The following is a 23,334-nucleotide window of genomic DNA, read 5'->3' on the forward strand; positions in this document are numbered from 1 at the left end:
GCCTCCCTAAGTGCTGGGATTACAGGCGTAAGCCACCATGCCCGGCCCCTAGAGGAAGTTTTTATTGAATTAATTACAAACTGATAGGTCAAAGAGTGTGTATGTTTTACCTTACTATGTAATACTAAATTGTTTTCAAAAGTGCTTGCACTCCTACCAGTGTATTAGATTTTCCATTGCTCTGCATGCTGGCTAATGCTTTATATTATATATATTTTTATTTTCCAATCTGGTATATTCACGTATAGTAGTATTTTTCTGGTAGCTTTAATTTCTCTGATTGTTAGTGAAGATGAGTACCTTGATGTGTTTATGGGCTATTTCCTCTTTTTTACAGTCCCTTTTTAAGTTTTCTGTCTTCTCTATTGAGTTGTCTTTGTTTTATGTAGTATAAACATATTTATATATAGTTATCTACATTTTTATATGTACATACATACACATATGTATAGCAAATATCTTCTACTTTGGCTTTTTAAATGGATTTAACATAATTTTAGTCAGTGATTTTTTTCATTTTTACATTTCTTTAAATTGACATAATTGTACCCCAATAATTTATGGGGTTCATAGTAATATTTTGATACATATACTGTATAATGATCAGATCAGGGTAATTAGCATATCTGTCATCTTAAAACATTTATCATTTCTTTGTGTTGGGAGCATTCAATATCCTCCTCCTAGCTATTTGAAACTGTGTAGTACATTATTGTTAACTGTCATCCTGTAGTGCTACAGAACACCAGAACTTATTCTTCCCATCTAGCTGTAATTTTGTATTTTTTTTTTTTTTTGAGACGGAGTTTCACTCTTGTTGCCCAGACTGGAGTGCAATGGTACGTTCTCGGCTCACTGCAACCTCTGCCTCCTGGGTTCAAGCAATTCTCCTGCCTCAGCCTCCCCAGTAGCTGGGATTATAGGCATGTGCCACCACCCCTGGCTAATTTTGCATTTTTAGTAGAGACAGGGTTTCTCCATGTTGGTCAGGCTGGTCTCGAACTCCTGACTTCAGATCATCCACCCACCTTGGCCTCCCAAAGTGCTGGGATTACAGGCATGAGCCACCACACCCAACCAATTTTGTATTCTTTAATAAGTCTCCCCCTATGCCTTTCCCTCTACCCTTCCCAGCTTCTAGTGCCCTCTGTTCTACATTTTACTTCTATGAGAGCAACAATTTTTAGGTTCCACATATGAGTGAGAACATGTGGTGTTTAACTTTCTGCTCTTTATTCCACCTAAAATAATGTCTTCAGGTTCCATATTGCTGTGAATAACAGGATTTTATTCTTTTTTATGGCTGAATAGTATTCTGTTGTGTATATGTACTATTTTTTTTTTTTTTTAATTCATTCAGCGCTTGTTGAACACCTTGGTTGATTCCATATCTTGGCTATTGTGAATAGTGCTGCAGTAAGCATGGGGGTGCAAATGTCTCTTTGATATACTGACATCTTTTCCTTTGGATAAGTGCTCAGTAGTGGGATCACTGCATCATATGGTAGGTCTATTTGTAGTTATTTGAGGAACTTCCATACTATTCTCCATAGTGGCTGTACTAGTTTATATTCCCACCAGCAGTGGAAGTGTAAGAGTTCTCTTTTCTCTGCATCCTCACCAGCATTTGTTATTTTCTGTCTTTTTGATAATAGCTATTTTAACTGGGGTAGGATGAGACTTCATTGTGGTTTTTTTGTTTGTTTGTTTTTTGTTTTTTTAATTTCTAAAATTTTTTGTAGAGACAGAGTCTTGCTGTGTTGCCCAGGCTGGTCCTGAACTCCTGGTCTCAAGCAGTCCTCCTGCCTCAGCCTCCTGAAGTGCTAGGATTCAACGCATGAGCCACTGTGCCTAGCCCTAATTGTGTTTTTGATTTGCACTATTTTTTTTTAACATCTTTTATTGTGAATTGTTGTATGTTATATTTCATAGACATAACTTGTACATGAATGAGCTAATATAGTAGGCCTGAAACTGGTACCTTCAGAAAAGCCTGCTTGCACAGTTGGTCCCTGGCTGTGTCTGGGAACTTGGCTTTTGAACCCTTTCCTACACTGATCAGGTTGTTTTGCCCACTGTAGCCGCTAATACCTGTTTTCCTTGTGGGAGTCTGAAATTTTGGTGGGAGGAAGGTGCCTAAGTGACCAGTCCTCAATAAAACCCCTAGATTCAGAGTCTCTACCCAGCTTCTTTGGGGCAGAAACAGTGCACACGCATAGCTGCATTTTCACTGAGAGAGCATGCACTTTCTCAAGAGTTGGAGAGCATGGGAAGCCTGCACATGAATTCCTACAGACACTACCTGATGTGTTTTTTTTCCCTTGCTGATCTGGCTGTGTATCCTTAAAGTGTTTATGATATAATAAATGTTAGCTGTGAGTACAACTGTACGCTGAGTCCCATGAGTTCTTCTAGCAAAGTATTGAACTTAGCTATTAAGTTCCTCTAGGAAAAAAAAAGCTGGAATTTGGATTAGAAATGCATTAAGTTATAGATGAATTTGGGGAGAATTAGCATCTCAATATTGTCTTCCAATGTGAATATGGTTCATATGATTGTTTCCTCCCTCCTTGACTTCTCTTAACAACTTACAATTTTCTTTTCTTTTCTTTGAGACAGGGTCTTGCTCTCTCTCCTAGGCTAGAGTAAGTGGTGCAATCATAGCTTACTGGAGCCTCGACCTCCTAGGCTCAGGTGATCCTTCCACCTCAGCCTCCTAAGTAGCTAGGACCATAGGCACATGCCACCATGACAAACAAATTTTTGTATTTTTGTAGAGACAGGGTTTTGCTGTGTTGCCCAGGCTGCTCTCAAACTCCTGGACTCTAGTGATCCTCCCACCTTGGCCTCCCAAAGTGCTGGGATTATAGGCATGAGCCACTGTGCCCAGCCCAATTTTCTGAATAGATATCATGGACATAATTTGTTAGATGTATTTTTGGGTATATAATATTTTAAAAAATTTTTTTTGTTTTTTGAGACAGTGTCTCACTTTGTCGCCCGGACTGAAGTGCAGTGGCGTGATCTCAGCTCACTGCAACCACCACCTTCCAGGCTCAAGTGATTCTCCTGCCTCAGCCTCCCGGGTAGCTGGGATTACAGGCACGTGCCACTACTGCCACCACGCTCAGCTAATTTTTGTGTTTTTAGTAGAGACAGGGTTTATCATGTTGGCCAGGCTGGTCTCAAACTCCTGACCTCAAATGACCCACCCACTTTGGCCTCCCAAAATGCTGAGATTACAGGCATGAGCCACCACACCCGGCTGGGTATTTAAATTTTTGATGTCATCGTAAATAAGTTTTCTGACATTTTATTTTTTGTTTATTGGTGTTATAGAAAAACAATTTATTTTTGTATATTGACCTTGTCTCCAGCAGTCTTCCTAAACTCACTGTATTAGTTTTCTACAGCTGCTGTGATAAATTACCATAAACTTAGTGGCTTAAAACAACATAGAGGCTGGGAACATTGGCTCATGCCTGTAATCCCAGCACTTTGGGAGGCCAAGGTGGGAGTATCACTGGAGCCCAGAAGTTCGAGACCGGCCTGGGCAACACAGTGAGTCACCGTCTCTATTTAAAAATAACAACACAAGGTGGCTCATGCCTGTAATCCCAGCACTTTGAGAGGCTGAGGCAGGCAGATCACCTGAGGTCAGGAGTTTGAGACTAGCCTGGCCAACATGGCGAAACTCCATCCCTACTAAAAATACAAAAATGAGCCAGGCATGGTGGTGCGCGCTTGTAATCCCAGCTGTTCAGGAGGCTGATGCAGGAGAATCGCTTGAGCACAGGAGACGGAGGTTGCAGTTTGCCGAGATTGTGCCACTGTACTCCAGCCTGGGCAACAAGAGTGAAACTCAGTTTCAAAATAAATAAATAAGATAAATAAAAACAACAACAACATAGATTTATTATCTTACAGTTGTGTAGTTCAGAAGTCTGAATGGGTTTCATTGGGCTAAAGTCAAGGTGTTGGCAGGCTGAGTTCCTTTCTGGAGGCTCAAGGGCAGAATCCATTTCCTTCCCCTTTTCAGCTTTTAGAGACTATTCATATTCCTTGACTCCTGGCTTTCCTCCTCCATTATCAAAGCCAGCAACTTTGAGTCCTCCTCAAGTTGCCATCTTTCTGATCTGTCATCTTATTTTGTCTTCCACTTAAAAAGACACTTGTGATTACATTGGGTCCATCTGGTTAGTCCAGGATTATCTTCCTATTTTAAGGTCAGCTTATGAGCAGTCTTAATTCCATATGACAGTAATTCACCTTTGTCATGTAACCAAGCATATTCACAACATCCAAGGATCAGGATATAGACATCTTTGGATGGGTGTGGGAGACGGGAATAGTGGTGGTGGTCACATTATTCTGCCTCCTGCACTCACTTAAGATTTTTTTTTTTTTTTGAGACAGAGTCTTGCTATATCGCCCAGGCTGGAGTGCAGTGGCATTATCTTGGCTCATTGCAACTTCCGCCTCCCGGGTTCAAGCGATTCTCCTGCCTCAACCTCCCAAGTAGCTGGGACTACAGGCATGCGCCATCATGCCCACCTAATTTTTTTTGTGTGTATGTGTTTTTAATAGAGACGGGGTTTCACTATGGGACCAGGCTTATCTCGAACTACTGACCTCATGATCCACCCACCTTGGCCTCCCAAAGTGCTGGGATTACAGGCTTGAGCCACCGCTTCTGGCCAAGAATTTTAATAATTTAATCTGAAGAGTCTTTTAGATGTTCCACACACAAAATTATAGCCTTTGTGAATATTAATGATTTTACATCTTTCCAGTTAACATGCCTTTTATTTATTGTTCATGCTCTACTGCTCTGGCTTGTACTTCCAGTGTATATCAGGTAAAAGTGGTAATAGTGGCATTCTGGAATTGTCCCTGATCTAAAAAGAAAAGCTTCCTAAATTTCACCTTACTGTATTCTCTCTGTGAGGTTGTAGAAGTTCCTTTCTATTCCTGTTTGATAAGAGTTGTGTTTTTTTTTGTTTTTTGTTTTTTGTTTTTGAGATGGAGTCTTGCTCTGTCACCCAGGCTGGAGTGCTGTGGCACAATCTCAGCCCACTGCAACCTCCGCCTCCTGGGTTCAAGTGATTCTCTTGTCTCAGCCTCCCAAGTAGCTAAGACTAGAGGCTGCGCCACTGTGCCCAGCTAATTTTTGTATTTTAGGTAGAGACGGGGGTTTCACCATATTGGCCAGACTGGTCTCGAACTCCTGACCTTGTGATTTGCCCATCTCAGCCTCCCAAAGTGCTGGGATTACAGGCATGAGCCACCACACCTGGCATGATAAGAGTTTTCATTGTGAATAGATTTCACTGTGAATGGATGTTTGATCTTATCATATGCTTATTCTGGACTTCTTGAGACAATGATATGATTGTTCAGCTTTAATGTTGTGGTGAGTTATATCAATTCATTTTTAAATGTTCAACCACTTCTGAGTCATTTTTGAGGCAACACAACTTAGTCTTGGTATTTTTTATTTTATTTATTTATTTATCTTTTTAGACAGGGTCTCACTGTTACCCAGGCTGGAATGCAGTGGCGTGACTTAAGCTCACTGCAGCTGCGATCTCCCAAGTCATCCTCCCATCTCAGCCTCCCAAGTAGCTGGGACTATAGGCAAGTGTCACCATGCCCAGTTAATTTTTATAAATTTTTGTAGAGATGAGATTTAATCACACTGCCCAGTCTGGTCTCAAAATCCTGAGCTCAAGCAATCCTCCTGCCTCGGCCTCCAAAAGTGCTGGGATTACAGGTGTGAGTCACCATGCCCATGGCTCTTGGTTTATTTTATACATGGCTAGATTTACTTTGCTAACATATTGTTTGGGACTTTTGCGTCTACATTTATGGATAAGAATTAGCCTGGAATTTTTCACTGATGAGCTGTCCTTGCAGGACTCAGTATCAGAGTTATGCTGGCCTCATAGAATGAGTTGGGGAGTTGTTTCTTTCTGTATTTTGGAATAGTTTATGTAAAATTGGAGTATTTTACTGCTATAAGTGCTCAGAAGAACTCACCTGCGACACTCTCTGGTCTTGATGCTTTGTAGGTGGATTTTTGGCCATCAATAGGACTTCTTTAATGGCTATAAGGCTATTAGGTTTTCTGTTTATTTTTGAGTGAGTTTTGATAAGGTAATTTTTAAGGAATGTGTCCATCTCATCTAAATTTTAAAATGTATTGATGCAAAGTTGTTCATAACAGCCTAATGTTATCTTTTAATGTCTATGGCATAGGTAGTTAAATCTCATCTTTCAATCTCTTCTTTTTTTTTTTTCCACTGGAGACAGGAGGTTTTATTGATGCTGATGGGGGTAGGAAAGGCCCCCAGAAGCATGGGGGCTGAGTCAGTCAGCAAATGCATAAGGCCTGGGCACAGAGGAGCAGGTTAGGGCACATTCACCCTCTCAGGATTCTGTGGCTCCCTCATTGGAGAAGGGAGAGAGCATCTTGGGGGTGCAATTCCAAGAGCAGCCAGGACAGAGGTTAGAGATGGCTGAGAGCCCCTAACCTGAGGAGGCACCACAATAGGCAAGCAACAACTGTGTGGAAAGCTGGATGAACTGGTCAGCAGCGGAAAATGGGAGGCGGCACTGGGTTGGCCTCTTGGGGAGGGGTCCAACCTTGGCTTGGATGAGTTCATGAGAATACCCAGTGTTCCCAACCAGAGGGGGGCAGAGCCCAAAGCTCCTTTCTCTGCAGGCCTCCTTAAGGGAAAAAGGCGCTCAGAGAAAAAAGCATTCAGGGAGCCCCCTGGAAAGGGCTGCCAGAATTAGTCCTTAAGGCACAGCTGGGGTGGACAAGGCACCAAGGTGCAACTGGTGGGGGAGGGCAGGGGCAGCCTCCAAGCCAAGTGCCAGGGTCACAAGAGGACGCAGGACCGCCCACACTTGATCGGCGTGGGGTTGAGCACAGCCGGGACAGCCTCGGCGAGCACTTCCTTGACACCATCCTGTTGCAGGGCTGAGCATTCAAGGTAGCGCACAGCGTGGATCTGCTTGACCAGTACCTGGCCCTGCTGCGGTGTGATGAGTGCCTGGCCCTGCTCCTTGAGGCGCCGTAGGGTGTAAGGCTGGGCTCTCAGGTCCTTCTTGGTGCCCACCAGCAGGATGGGTACATCAGGGCAGTGGTGGCACACCTCTGGAAGCCACTTGTGCCGCACCTTCTCATGGGAAGGCGGACTGGCAATGGAGAAACAGATAACGAAGACGTTGGTCTGAGGGTAGGAGAGTGTGGCGGCGGTCATACTCCTGGCCCGCAGTGTCCCACAGGTTCAGGTTCACTGTGCGCCTGTCAACCGCGCTCTGCGCGCTGTAATTGTCGAACACGGTGGGGATGTACTCTTTGGGGAAAGCGTTAGTTGTGTAGCAGATGAGCAGGCACGTCTTGCCCACAGCTCCATCACCCACCACCACGCACTTGATGCTCTGCATCGTGGATACAGTTGCTGTAGTGGAGGCAGTGCCTCCTCTCTCTTCCGGACCGCTCTGGCTGCAGTGACCTGGTGCCCTCCCCAAGCGACTCCGGGCTCGAGCTCAGTCTCTTCTTTTTATGTCTTTTCACAGAACAAACTTGGTTTATTGATCCTCTCTATTCTATATCTATTATTTTTCACTCTTAAATTTTTTAAAAATCTATTTATTTATTTATTTATTTTGAGACCTGTTTATGAAACTGGCTAATTTTTGTATTTTTGGTAGAGATGGGGTTTCACCATTTTGCCAAGGCTGGTCTTGAACTCCTGGGCTCAAGCGATCCACCTGCCTTGGCCTCCCAAAGTGCTGGGATTACAGGCATGAGCCACTGCGCCTGAGCCTCTTATCTTTACAACTTCCTCCTTTCTATTTTCATCAGGCTTATTTTTTCAGTTTCTTTTCTAGTAATTAGGATCATCCATTTTCTTTTTCTTTTTCTTTTTTTTTTTTTTTTAGATGGAGCCTCATTCTGTCGCCCAGGCTGGAGTGCAGTAGCCGGATCTTGGCTCACTGCAAGCTCCGCCTCCCAGGTTCACGCCATTCTCCTGCCTCGGCTTCCCGAGTAGCTGGGACTACAGGCGCCCGCCACCGCGCCCGGCTAATTTTTTTTGTATTTTTAGTACAGACGGGGGTTTTCCCGTGTTAGCCAGGATGGTCTCGATCTCTTGACCTCGTGATCCGCCCGTCTCGGCCTCCCAAAGTGCTGGGATTATAGGTGTGAGCCACTGCGCCCGGCCTGGATCATCCATTTTCTTGTAACTACTTCTTTAGTTGCATGTTACGTATTTTTATGTGTAGACTTACATTATTCAGTTAAAAATATATTTGAATACTCACTATGATATCTTACTTGACCGATGGCTTATTCACAAGTATATTTCTTTATTTTCAATGCAAAGGGATTTTCTAGATCTCATTTATTTTGAAGTTTTAAAAATCTACAGGAAAAAAAACCCTACAGAAAAGTTGAAGAATTAGTGTAGTATATCATCTTCCCAAGCAAACAATTTACATTCATAAAAATAGTTCATATATTAGGTCACAAGGAAGACATTGGTAATTTCATAAAGTAGAAATATTATAATTATGATCACCATGCAACAAAACTAGAAATTAAAAATGAAATTTATAAAAAAGCAGAAAGGCCCTTCCATCTGGAAAACTGAAAACAACTATTGGAAAATAGAAACTGAAATAAAGGATTTCTGAAACTTAACGAAATGAAAACACAGCATATCAGATTCTTAAAAAAAAGGTAAGGCACTAATCAGGGGAAAATTTATAATCTTCAGTACATATTATAAATGAAGAAAGGGAAATAAGTAAATTCCAAACTTAGAAAGTTAGAAAAAGAAAAACAAGTAAATCAAAGGAAAGCACAAGAGAATAAATAATAAAGATAAAAAGAGAAATTAGTAAGAGAACAGAAAAACATCTGATTCAAAAATTAAGGTTTTTTTTGTTTTTTTTGTTTTTTGTTTTTTGAGACGGGGTCTCGCTCTGTCGCCCAGGCTGGAGTGCAGTTGCCGGATCTCAGCTCACTGCAAGCTCCGCCTCCCGGGTTCCCACCATTCTCCTGCATCAGCCTCCCGAGTAGCTGAGACTACAGGCGCCCGCCACCTCGCCTGGCTAGTTTTTTGTATTTTTTAGTAGAGACGGGGTTTTACCGTATTAGCCAGGATGGTCTCGATCTCCTGACCTTGTGATCCGCCCGTCTCGGCCTCCCAAAGTGCTGGGATTACAGATTTGAGCCACTGCGCCCGGCCAATCACAAATTAAGATTTTTATCTTGGCTGAGCGCCATAGCTCACACCAGTAATCCCAACACTTTGGGAGGCCGAAGCAGGCAGATCATGAGGTCAGGAGATCAAGACCATTCTGTCTAACATGGTGAAACCCCATCTCTACTAAATACAAAAACTTAGCCGGGCATGGTGGCATGCGCCTGTAATGCCAGCTACTCAGGAGGCTGAGGCAGGAGAATTGCTTGAATCTGGAAGGCAGAGTTTGCAGTGAGCCGAGATCGTGCCACCGCACTCCAGCCTGGGCAACAGAGCGAGACTCTGTCTCAAAAAAAAAGAAAAGATGTGTATCTTGAAGTGTTTAATGAAGCAAATAAATTAACCTAATAGAAATTACAAATATACAGAATAACAAATGATAAGTGGTAAATAACCATTGACAAAGGGTAGTTTTTATAACGATTAATTTACATACCTTTACGTAAACAAATTTGAAAACAAAAATGAAATGGATAATTATGTGTGACAATATAGTTTACCAAAATTGACTCAAGTAGATATTGGAAGTTAAATAGCACAATTTCCATTGAATAAGTTTTTGAAGTTACGAAATAACTATCTCACTGAAAAATAAAAAACATGAAGTCCAAATGGTTTAACAGGAAAATTCTGCTACATTTATGGAGTTCAAATAATCCTAATGCTAAATAAATTGTTTTAGAACATAGAAAAGAAGGAAAACTTCCAAATTATTTATTTTCTAAATGGCTTGGTATTGTAAATGCTGATTTAATTGTCTGTCTCCAGTTGTTGAAGGGCTAAAGTGAAATAAAGTAAAACATCTTAAAACACTTTTTAGTTCTTAGACCCTCTTTTTTTTTAAAGTAGTTTTATTGATATAGACTGCACACATTTAAAGTATATAATTTGTGCAGTTTTGACATACATACATCATCACCATAATCCAGTTAATGAACATATCCATCACTCTCAAAAGCTTTCTGATGCCCATTTAATTCTGCCTTCTTTCTCTCTTCTTGCCAGACAACCACTTATCTGGTTTCTGTCACTGTAGAATAATTAGCATGTTCTTGGACTTTTAATAAATGTAATAATACAGTATATATTCTTTTGTATCTCTTCTTTTACACAGCATAATTATTTTATATCAGTTTTTATGAAGCAAGTATAAAACAAATATTTAACATACAAATTAAAGGGCCGGGCGCGGTGGCTCACACCTGTAATCCCAGCACTTCGGGAGGCCGAGACGGGCGGATCATGAGGTCAAGAGATCGAGACCACCCTGGCTAACACGGTGAAACCCCGCTCTACTGAAAATATAAAAATTAGCCGGGCGCGGTGGCGGGCGCCTGTAGTCCCGGCTACTCTGGGGGCTGAGGAGGAGAATGGCGTGAACTCGGGAGGCGGAGCTTGCAGTAAATGGAGATCGCACCACTGCGCTCCATCCAGCCTGGGCGACAGAGCGAGACTCCGTCTCAAGAAAAAAAAAAAAAAAAAAAGGTAGCACAAAGAAAATTACAGATGGATATTAGGATATTATATATAAAAATTATGTAAAAGTTCTAAATAAAATACCACCAAACAGAACAGAATCCAGCACTCTATTACAAAAATATTAGCTCATCACCAAGATGTATACCAGGAATGCAAAGATGGTGTAACATTAGAATCATCAATGTAATTCACCATATTTAGCCTACGGAGAACACTCATATATTTACTTTTATATATGCTGAAAAACCTTTGACAAGATTCAACACCAATATATAGTAAAAACTTAAGAAAGAAAAAAAACTCTTAAGAAATTATATTATAATCAATACTTCTTTTATTTTTTTTTTTTTTTTGAGACAGAGTCTCACCCTGTCGCCCAGGCTGAAGTGCAGTAGCATGACCTCAGCTCACTGCAACCTCCACCTCCCAGGTTCAAGCCATTCTCCTGCCTTAGCCTCCCAAGTAGCTGGGATTACAGGCGCCCACCACCACTCCTGGCTAATTTTTGTATTTTTAGTAGAAATGGGGTTTCACCATTTTGGCCAGGCTGGTCTCAAACTCCCAACCTCAGGTGATCTGCCCACCTTGGCCTCCCAAAGTGCTGGGATTACAGATGTGAGCCACCATACCTGGCCAATCAATACTTCTTAATGATGGTATTCGCGCTCTCTCTCTCTCTCTCACACACACACACACACACACACACACACACACACACCACATACACAGAGAAAGGGAGAGGGAGAGGGAGGGAGAGAGAGAGAGAAGAGAGAGAGACAGACAGAGACACTTTATTCCTAAATCTTGTATTTTATCTAATAGGAAAATACTGGAGGCATTTTTACTAAGATTGAGAAAAAGGCAGAGATACTCACCAACTCCACTTGTATTTAACCTTGTACTGGGGGCTTAGGCAGTGCAGTTAGATAAATCAATTAGAGGCATAAGATTTGGAAAATAGAAAGTAATATTGTCCCTACTTGCAGGTTATATGGTAGTGTATCTGGAATACTGCAGAAAATCAATAATGAAACTAAAACAAAAAAGGAATTTTATAAGAATATGCAAAAATCAGTGGTCTTCATATAGACAGATAACAAGTTTGGATATATAATGGAGGGTAAAATCCCATTTACAGCAACAAGAAAAAGAGAAAGTATTTAGAAGATTAAAAACATGTAAAATCTAGGTGAAGAAACCTTTAAAACACTTCTGAATAACAAAAGTAGCCTTAAACAAATGAAAAGAATCATTTATTCTAGGATAGGACAACAACAACATAAAAGTGCCAGTTATACCTAAGTTAATGTATAAATTTAATGCAATCTCAATATAAATATCAACAGGGTTTTTTCGGGCACTAGACAAGTTGATTCTAAAGTTCATATAGAAAAATAAACATACAAGAATAGCTAGGAAAACAGAAGAACTACAAAGAGAAAGTGGACTTCCAGATATTGTAACATATTGCAAAGCTTCTATCATGAAAATATTGTGGTATAGACCAATGGTATAGAATAGAAGTCAAGAAGTAGTCTCCTAAACACATAAATTTAGTGTATGATAAAGGTGGTTCTGAAATTATTAGGGCAGAGATGGACTTTTTAATAAATAGTGCTGGGACAACTTGTTAGCCACTTGAAAAAACAAAATTATATCTATACTTTATATCAGATACAGGAATAAACTCCAAATGAACCAGAAATCTAATTTTTTAAAAATTACCTACTAGAAGAATACATAGATGAGTTTTCTATAACCTGAATGTGGGGAAAGGCAATAAAAGAGGGGGGATAAATTGGCTACATTGAGAAGCAAATTCTTGATTACAAAAATGAAAAATACCATAAGCAAATTTAAAAGATAGATGAGAAACTAGGAAAAAATATTTGCAAAATACGTTTTAAAGACCTACTATCCCTAGTCTAAATTGAGAGAAAAAAATACCAAAATTGGATTAAAAAGGCAGAATACATGAGCAGATACAATTTTTTAAAAATATTTAAAAATAGAATAAAGTGTCTCTATTAAATATATGAAGAAAATATTCAATTTCACCTAAAATAGGTAGTATAAATTTAAAGCTGCACTGAAATACCACTTCTCACCTATCAGCTCTGCACTAATTAGAAAGCTTCACAAGAAGCCCCATTGGTGAGGCTGTGAGGAATGCAAACTTGTAAAACCCCCTTTGAGGGAGAATTTGGCAGTCCAGCAGATACACATGCATTTGCCCTTTGACCCAGCCATTCCACATGTAGGAATATTCCCTAAAGATACATTTTCTTTTCTTTCTTTCTTTCTTTTCTTTTCTTTTTTTTTTTTTTTTTTTTGAGACAGGGTCTTGCTCTGTTACCCAAACTGAAATGCAGTAGTGTGATCTTGGCTCACTGTAGCCTCAGACTCCCAGGCTCAATTGATTACACCTTGGCCTCTGGAGTAACTGGGACCACAAGTGCATGCCATCACGCCTTACTAATTTAAAAATTTTTTTATAGAGACAGAGTCTCACCATGTTGCCCAGGCTGGTCTTGAACTCCTGGACTCAAGCAATCCCGTTGCTGCCTTCCAAATTGCTGGGATGACAGGTGTGAGCCACCATGCCCGGCCTTACGTTTTCAACAGTAGGGAAATATGAATGCACAAAGTTATTTGTTGCAGCATTATTTGTAATTGTAAAATATCGGAGAATACTTCAAATGTCCATACAGGAAATTTGTTGATAAATATCTACACAACGGAGTCCTGTACAGCTGTAAAGAAAAATGAGGAAAATCTTTACAAATGGTTATAGAGTGATTTCTAACATATGAATGGAAAGTGTACATACAGTGTGCTATTTTTTATGTAAGAAAGAAGGGAAAGAGACTAATATCTGCTTATTTTGCAAAAAGAAAAACAGGAAAGATAAATCAGAAATTATTGAAATCGAAAACCCACAGGAGGTAGATGGCAAAGGATGGAGTGGGAAGAACACTTCTCTGTGGGAAAAACAGTCTTTTATGTAGTTTTAACTTTTAGAACTATGTAAATGTTTTATATATTCAAAAATCAAATCCACAAGAACAGTACCAACACAAACTAATCTATTTCAAATGATGAATGTAATCACCCTGAAGGTGAGGTGGGGATGACCAATCAAGTAACTTTTGAATATAGTACTTTAATTATGTGCCCTTAATCTAAAGAAAGAAATGCAACTGCATTTTGAACTCTTTTTAGTAGGTTTGTTTTGTTTTGTTTTGTTTTGTTTTGAGACGGAGTCTCGCTCTGTCGCCCAGGCTGGAGTGCAGTAGCCGGATCTCAGCTCACTGCAAGCTCCGCCTGCCAGGTTTACGCCATTCTCCTGCCTCACCCTCCCGAGTAGCTGGGACTACAGGCGCTCGCCACCTCGCCCGGCTAGTTTTTTGTATTTTTTAGTAGAGACGGGGTTTCACCGGGTTAGCCAGGATGGTCCTGATCTCCTGACCTCGTGATCCGCCCGTCTCGGCCTCCCAAAGTGCTGGGATTACAGGCTTGAGCCACCGCGCCCGGCCTAGGTTTGTTTTTTTAGTGACAGGAGTGTAGCAATTTGAAATTACTTCCTGTAGTTTCAGATTAAATAAATGAATAAATATATGATGGGTTTTTTTCTATGAGTTTTAAGATAGATGGATACATCAATGGATGTATAGATGTAGATACAGAAATAGATAGAAGTGTTTATATTTCCTAGATCTGTCTACTAAAAGGGCCTAGGAGCAATGATATGCAAGTAGCAGATCATATCTAATGGCCAGGTCTTAGATTTTAAATATTTTTCCTCATTAAAATAAATGAAGGCTATTTGGGGAAATGGTGATTCTATGGCTGAAGCAGGGAAAGTACAGGAAGACCATGAATGTTGTGCCAGGTAGTAAGAAAGTGCCTGATGGGAAGGGCAGAGGAACCAATGGGTTAAAGAAGAAAACAAGAGACATTAGAGTATATCTTGAGACAAATGAAAACGAAAACACAACATGCCAAAACTCATGGAATACACTGAAAGCAGTACTAGGAAGGAAATTTATAGCTACAAATGCTTACATTAAAAAAGAAAGATCCGAAATCAACAACTTAACTTTACACTTAAAGGAACTGTAAAAAGAACAAACCAAACCCAAAGCTAGCAGAAACAAGAAAATAATAAATATTAGGGCAGAGATAAACAAAACAAGAATAGAAAAGCAGCAGAGAAATTGACAAAACAGAATTGATTCTTTGAAGTGATAAAAAAATTGATAAAACTTTAGCCAGATGGACTAAGAAAAAATAAGAAAAATTACTGAAATCAGAAGTGAACACGGGGACATTATAACTGATTTACAGAAGTAAAAAGATTTATAAGAGAATACTGTGAGCAAATGTATGCCAACAAATTTGATAACATAAAAGAAATGGATAAATTCCTCAAAATACATAACCACCAAGACAGAATCATGAAGAAACAGAAAATCTGAACAGACCTATAACTAGTAAGGAGATTCAGTTAGTAATCAGGAATCACCCAACAAAGAAAAGCTCAGGGCCAGATGGCCTCACTGGTCATTTCTAACCAATATTTAAAGAAGAATTAACCCCAGTTTTCCTCAAACTCTTCCAATTAATGATATATTTGATAAAGGGTTAATACCCAGAATATATTAAGAATTCCTCCTCAGCACTTTGGGAGGCTGCCAAGACAGGAGAATTTCTTGAGCCTAGAAGTTGGAGACCAGCCTAAGCAACATAGTGAAACCCTGTCTGTACAAAAAACTTAAAAATTTGCCAGGTGTGGTGGTACACTGCTGTGGTCCCAGCTACTCAGGAGGCTGAGGTGGGAGGATCACTTGAGCCCAGGAGGTCGAGGCAGCTATTAGCTGGTGCACTCCAGCCTGGGTGACAGAGTGAGACCCTGTCTCAAAAAAAAAAAAAAAAAAAAACTCATACAGCTTGACAAATAACCCATTTAGAAAATGGAGAAAGGATTTGAATAGACACTTCCCCAAAGAAGATATACAAATGACCAATAAGCAAATGATGCCCATTATCACTAATCATTAGAGAAAGGCAAATCAAATCCAGGAGATAAGACCTCACACCTGTTAGAATGCCTGTTACAAAACAAAACAACAAAACAACCAGAAAATAACAAGTGTTGCTGAGGATGTGGAGAAATTAGGATGTGGAAAAATGGGAAGCCCTGTGCATTATTTATAGCAATGTGAAGTGGTGCAACCACTGTGGAAAACAGTATGGTGGTTCCTTAAAAATTAAAAATAAATTACCATATGATTCAGCAATTCTCAAAAATATATTTGTACACCCATGTTCATAACAGCATTATTCACAATAGCTAAAAGGTGGAAGCAACTCTAATGTCCTTGAATGGATAAGCAAATGTGGTATGTATCTACAGTTAGATATTATTCAGCCTTAAAAAGGAAGGAGCGGCCAGGCACCGTGGCTCACACTTGTAATCCCAGCACTTTGGGAGGCCGAGACAGGTGGATCACGAGGTCACAAGTTCAAGACCAGCCTGGCCAACATGGTGAAACCCTGTCTCTACTAAAAATACAAAACAAAAATTATCTGGGCTTGATGGCGGGCACTTGTAATCCCAGCTATTCAGGAGGCTCAGGCAGGAGAATCACTTGAACCTGGGAGGCGGAGGTGGCAGTGAGCCGAGATTGCGCCACTGCACTCCAGCCTGGGCAATAGAGCAAGACTCCACCTCAAAAAATAATAATAATAAAAAAGGAAGGAGCCTCTCATGGTGACTCACACCTGTAATCCCAGCTACTCTGGAGGCAGAGGTAGGAGGATCATTAGAGCTCAGGAGTTTGAGGCTGCAGCGAGCTCTGATCTTGCCACTGCACAAAAAAGGAAGGAAATTCTGACACATGTCTCATAACACAGATGAAGCTTGAGGACATTGTGCTGAGTGAAATAAGCCAGTCCCAAAAAGGCATATACTGTGTGATTCCACTTACAGTGTGAATATAGTATGATTCCCATACTGTATGAGTCGGCTGATGACAAACTTGTTTTTTTGATAATCTGGAAGTGTCTTTATTTCTTGTTGCTTTTTAAATAACAGCTGTATTGTTTTTAAATTAGTATTTGTGATTTTTTTGAGACAGGGTCTTGCTCTGTTGCCCAGGCTAGAGTGTAGTGTTGCAATCACAGCTCACTGCAGCCTTGACCTCCTGATTAAGCTGTTCTCCTACCTCAGCTTCCCAAGTAGCTGGGACAATAGGCATGCACCATCATTCCTGGCTAATCTTTTGTATTTTTGGTAGATGAGGGGTTTCACCATGTTGCCCAGGCTGCTCTCCAACTCCTGGGCTCAAGCGATCCCCCCACCTCAGCCTCCCAAAGGGCTGGGATTACAGGCATGAGCTACTGTGGCCGACCTGAATGACAGGTCTATTGAAGTACATTACACATATAAAATTCACCCATAAACTGTACAATCCAATGGCTTTGAGTATATTCAGTTATGCAGCCATCACCACAATCAATGTTAGAACATTTTCGTCAGCCCACAGAGAAACTTGCATACCCCTTGCCATCATCCCCAAATCCTCTCATCTTTCCCAACCTTAGGCAATCACTAATCTACACTGTATCCATGAATATGCCTATTCTTATACATTTCATATAAATGGAATAATATACTATTTCATCTTTTGTGACTGGATTCTTTCACTTAACATAATGGTTTCAAGGCTCATCATTATTGTAGCATTTATCAGTACTATATTTTTTATATGGCCAAATAATATTTTGTTGATATACACATTTTATTTATCCATTCATCACTTGATGGACATTTGAGTGGTTTCTGAACTTGGCTATTGTGAATAATGCTCCTGTAAACATTTGTGTACAAGTATTTATTTTGAATACCCATTTTTCACTCTTCACGCATATATAGCTAGGAGTGAAATTGCTGGGTTACGTGGTGATACGGTTTGCCTGTGTCCCCACTGAAATCTCATCTTGAATTATGACTCCCATAATCCCCATGTGTCATGGGAAGGACCTCGTGGGAGGTAATTGAACATGGGTTTTTCCCATGCTGTTCTTGTGAGAGTGAATAAGTCTCACGAGAGCTGGTAGTTTTATAAAGGGCAGTTCCCCTGCACACACTTTCTTGCCTGCCACCATGTAAGATGTGCCTTTGCCCCTCCTTTGCCTTCTGCCATGATTGTGAGGCCTCCCCCGCCATGTGGAACGGAGTCCATTAAACTTCTTTTTCTTTATAAATTACCCACTCTCAGTATTTCTTCATAGCAGTATGAAAATAGACTAGTACACATGGTGACTACGTTTTGCTTTTTGAGGTACTTCCTGACTGTTTTCCAAAGTCGCTGTGCCATTTTAGAATCCTACCAGCAGTGTATGAGGGTTCTGATTTCCCCACATCATTGCCAACACTTACCTGTTGCTGTTATTATAGCTACTTTTTAAAAATAACAACTTTATTGAGATATAATTCATATACCATGAAATTCACCTTTAAAAACCTAGTGTACAATTCACTGCCCTTGATTTGTAAAGGATATTTTTTCTGGGAAAATAATTCTGGGTTATTTTCTATCAGCACATTGAAGTTATCATTCCACTGTCTTTAGATTTTCATTTTTGCTAAAGAGAAATCAATTTTTTGTCCATATGGTACACAGTGATATATTTTGATGTGGATTTCTTTTTATCTCTGCTTGGAATTTTTTGGCTTTCTCAAATCTGAAGGTTAGTGTCTTTAATTAGTCCTGGAAAAGTCCCAGCTGTTATCTTTTCAAATATTAATTCTTCCCTATTTTCTCTTCTTTCTGGAACCCTGGCTAGATTTATGTTAGACTTTCTTACTCTGTCTTCCATGTCTCTTAACTTCTCATATTTTCCATCTGTTTTCTCTCTCTCTCTCTGTGTGCATCTATTAAGTCAAAAACTATGAAGGGTCTGAAGTTTTACCCTACATTTATCCTACATTTATAGCTATATTTATCTTTAACCACTTTTCTGAAGTTCTAATTATCTATTGTTATGACTGATTTTCTTTGGATTGGTTTGGTATATAATCAGGTTGTCTACATGTAATGATAATCTCATCTCTTCTAGTATTTTCTTTTTCGAATATTTTTGCATTGGCAAGAGCATCCAATATTAGGAGTGAAAATGAGAGAACAACATTGTTTTTGCTGTTGTTTTTAATGGATTCACCCCTAGTGTAAAATATATGGTATTTGTTGGTTCCAGATTTTAAATACTTGTAATTTTGTGTTTTAATGTGTTTGTTAGACATGGTTTGAGTTTTATTAGATGCCTTTTCAAAAATTCATTGATAATACATACTGTATGATTCTATATATATGAATCAAGAAGTTTGAGAAACAATGAACGAAGAGAACATATGACATAAAATTCTGTCAAAAATCTTTCTTTGTTTAGAAATTGTGTTTGATGTTTAATTTTATCAGAGAACAGAAAGTTGCTTGCCCTAGTTCCCCAGTTAAGATGAAGTTGAGGTTCATAAATACCTCAACTTCAAAAAATACAAAAATTAGATTTTTTTATTTTTCTTAGTTAGACTCACCACCTTTGCCCCAGGGAAAGTAACTCCTCCCCTTTGAACAGTCACTGAGTGAGGCTTACAGAGCGACGCTCTGTTTTTCAGGAACCACCCCCTAAAATCTCCACTTTTAGCAGAAGACTGGAAACAGAAACATCTAAATGTTACTTGGCACTGAATGTCTTAGAGTAGTCTTTTTGGCAGTCTATCCCTTGATAGACTGAAATAGCCATCTCTGACAACAAAATGAATAAAAAGTCAGGTTTGACCTAGTCTTAATTTTGATAGATCCCTAACCAGTAACTTTAGTGTCACTTATTTCAAAGAAAAGGCACTCTTTTTTTTCACTATGTTTTTCTCCATCCCATGTCTCTCTCTCTCTCTCTCTCTCTCTCTCTCTCTCTCTCTCTAAAGGTTTATTGTGTTTACTTTTATTCTTTTTTTATTTTTGAGACAGGGTCTCTGTTGCCCAGGCTGGAGTGCAGTGGGGTGATCATGGCTCACTGAAACCTCGACCTCCCGGGCTCAAATGATCCTTCCCACCTCAGCCTCCTGAGTAACTGGGACTACAGGCACGTGCCACCTCACCCAGCTAATTTTTGTATTTTTTGTAGAGACAGGTCTTACTTTGTTGCCCAGGCTGAGCCACTGTGCCCAGCCTACTTGAAAAATTCTTTTTTTTTTTTTTGAGACAGAGTCTTGCTCTGGCGCCCAGGCTGGAGTGCAGTGGCCGGATCTCAGCTCACTGCAAGCTCCGCCTCCTGGGTTTATGCCATTCTCCTGCCTCAGCCTCCCGAGTAGCTGGGACTACAGGCGCCCGCCACCTCGCCCGGCTAGTTTTTTGTATTTTTTAGTAGAGACGGAGTTTCACCGTGTTAGCCAGGATGGTCTTGATCTCCTGACCTCGTGATCCGCCCGTCTCGGCGAGGGATTACAGGCTTGAGCCACCGTGCCCAGCCGAAAAATTCTTAATAGCCAGTTTTAAAGGTAATGCTTGAAGCTTACATTTCCTGTGACTTTTTTTAAACACAGGGTCTCACTGTCACCCAGGCTGGAGCAGTGACACAGAATTACTCACTGCAGCCTCAAACTCCTGGGCTCAAGGGATCCTCCCGCCTCAGCCTCCCTGAGTAGCTGGGACTGTAGGTGTGTGCCACCGTGCCTGGCTAAAGACAGGATCTCCCTATGTTGCCCAGGCTTGTCTCAAACTCCTGGGCTCAAGCCATTCTCCCGCCTTAGCCTCCCAAAGTGCTGGGATTATAGGCATGAGCCACGGCTCCTGGCCTGCTTATTTATATGCTTTTGTAATGGCATGATAGCTTCTTTCATATATGTAGGAGAAAATTTTAATCGTTTTCCAGATTGAACTTGTGATTTTTGTGGTCACTCTAATTCATAGGTTTATTTTTTTGGTTTCTGAGTGCTCATTGTACCCAGAAATTGTTCCTTTTTTTAATATTGTGAAACTTCATTAGCCTAAATTTATTTGTTTTCAGTTATTTTTTCTCCTTTATCTCTGATCTTTGTTATTGTGAATGAACACTTTTTTTTAAGAGATGGGGTCTCACAGTGTCGCCCAGACTATAGTGCAGTGGCTGTTTACAGGTGCGATCATAGTGCACTACAGCCCTGAACTCCTGGGCTCATACAGTCCTCCTGCCGCAGTCTCCTGAGTAGCAGAGACTACAGGCATGTTGGTGAACAATTTTCTTTTTGTGTCAAACAATTGTATTGATATTTTAATGGACTATGTACAGAAGAGACACCCTTATAGTTCTTAGTACTCACCAACTTCTTAAAAGCATTCCCACTGAGGATTTTGAGTAAGAAAATTATGTACTCATTACCATACTTCAGAATGTGATTCTGCTGGAGGGTGCTACCTGGAGAGGAATAACCAAAGAGCTGTGCATATCAAAAGTAGGAAGAGGTCCTCTCAGAGTTAAGGTTGACTGCATGCTAGCTGTGAATCCATAGTGTAATCACTACAGTTGTAAAATAGTTAATCAAACAATTGTTCTCCTGGGATGGCTAAATAAACATAAAACCATGCTGTGCAGTAATGTAGGAAATCTCTGTTATTAGAATACCATGACTAGTTTTGATCCAAAAATAAGTTATGGAAGGAATGTGAGAAAAGGGTAAGTAATGATGCCATGGACCACTTTGTTCTGCTTAGTGTCATAAGACTGAAGATCTGTGTACCTCTGCCTCCTTGTCAGTAGTCTACTTTGTTGATGTTGAAATTCTGAGAAGGCAATAGTCTGACTTCACTCTTTATCACTTCACATCATTTATTAATGTGGGAAAGACTTACACATTGTACAGCACCTTGGAGAGAGGACACCTTAACAAAAGATCAATAATTTTATTATTTATTTATTTATTTATTGAGATGGAGTCTAGCTCTGTTGCCAGGCTGGATTGCAGTGACGCAATCTTGGTTCACTGCATCCTCCGCCTCTCTGGTTCAAGCAGTTCTCCTGCCTCAGCTTCCCAAGTAACTGGGATTACAGGCACATGCCGCTATGCCCAACTAATTTTGGTATTTTTAGTAGAGATGGAGTTTCACCATATTGGCCAGGATGGTCTCAATCTCCTGACCTCGTGATCCACCCATCTCGTCCTCCCAAAGTGCTGGGGTTACAGGAATAAGCCACTGTGCCCAGCCAAGATCAATACTTTTAAACTGGATTCCAAATGGTGAGGTGCCCTAGGAACTGCAGAGATCAAGGTCTTAAAATATTTTCCATTAAAAAGAATCAGGGAAGCCAGGTGCAGTGGCTCACACCTGCAATCCCAGCACTTTGGGAGGCCAAGGCAGGAGGATCCCTTGAGCACAGGAGTTCAAGGCTAGCCTGGGCAACATGGTGAAACCCCATCTCTACCAAAAATACAAAAAAATTAGCGGGGCATAGTGGTATGCACCTGTGGTTCAGCTGTGTGGGAGGAACACTTGAGCTGGGGAGGCAGAGGCTACAGTGAGCCACCACTATACTCCAGCCTGGGCAACAAAGTGAGACCCTGTCTCAAAAAAAGAAAAAGAAAACAAGAATTAGGGATGCTTGAAGAAATGGCTGATTCCAAATCTGGTGCAAAAAAATGCACAAGGTAAGCCTGGAACATCTTTTCGTGCCATATAGGAAGGAAGCTCTCAATGACTCATAAGGTTAAGTCATAAGGACTGAAGCGCCCACCTGAAAACTCCCACTGGCAAAACATGAATCAATTTGAGAATCAATAAGGATGATCACTGTATTGGATTGAAACACACCTAATATGTTTAATCCGTGAGTTCATAATGATACTGAAAAAAAAAATTCACTATTTGAAGGTGGTGAAAGAATGAATATCATTTTTAATTTATTATTATTAATATATTTAAGGGATACAAGTGTAGACTTCTCTTTTGTTGTTTTTTTTTTGAAACAGAGTCTTGCTCTGTTGCACAGGCTGGAGTGCGGTGGCACAATCTCGGCTCACTGCAACTCAAGCAACCCTCCCACCTCAACCTGCTGAGTAGCGGGGACCACAGGCCTGCACCATTATGCCAGGCTAATTTTTTTGTAGTTTTGTAGAGACAGGGTTTTGCCATGTTGCCCGGCCTGGTCTCAAACTCCTGGGCTCAAGCAATCCGTCCACCTCAGCCTCCCAAAGTGCTGGGACTACAGGCATGAGCCGCTGCTGCCAGCCACGTGCATATACTGTATAGTAGTGAGGTATGGGCTTTTAGTGTACTGCATCATTATTTTGAAACTTATGATAAAAGTCTTATAGCTGGCTAGGCATGGCTCACACCTGTAATCCCAGCACTTTGGCAGGCTGAGGTGGGATAATGACTTGAGCACAGGAGTTCAAGACCGGCCTGGGTGACATGGTGAGACCCTGTCTTTACTAAAAATTTAAAAATTAACTGGGTTGTGGTAGTGTACACCTGTAGTCCCAGATACTCAGGAAGCTGAGGTGGGAGGATCACTTGAGCCCAGGAGGTCGAGGCTGCGG

General features: G+C 40.6%; 1 protein-coding gene and 1 pseudogene across 4 annotated transcripts in view; one reads left to right on the top strand and one right to left on the bottom strand.

Annotated features, from left to right (window-relative positions):
- BLM (BLM RecQ like helicase) overlaps positions 1–23,334 on the top strand; it is a 106,648-nt gene that overhangs the window by 6,555 nt on the left and 76,759 nt on the right. The window lies entirely within an intron of this gene.
- LOC126959086 (rho-related GTP-binding protein RhoG-like) lies at positions 6,302–7,535 on the bottom strand (annotated as a pseudogene). Its single transcript, XR_007727463.1, has one exon. The product of XR_007727463.1 is annotated as a rho-related GTP-binding protein RhoG-like (transcript).

This window comes from Macaca thibetana, chromosome 7 (assembly GCF_024542745.1).
Source record: "Macaca thibetana thibetana isolate TM-01 chromosome 7, ASM2454274v1, whole genome shotgun sequence".
NCBI classification, from domain to species: domain Eukaryota; kingdom Metazoa; phylum Chordata; class Mammalia; order Primates; family Cercopithecidae; genus Macaca; species Macaca thibetana.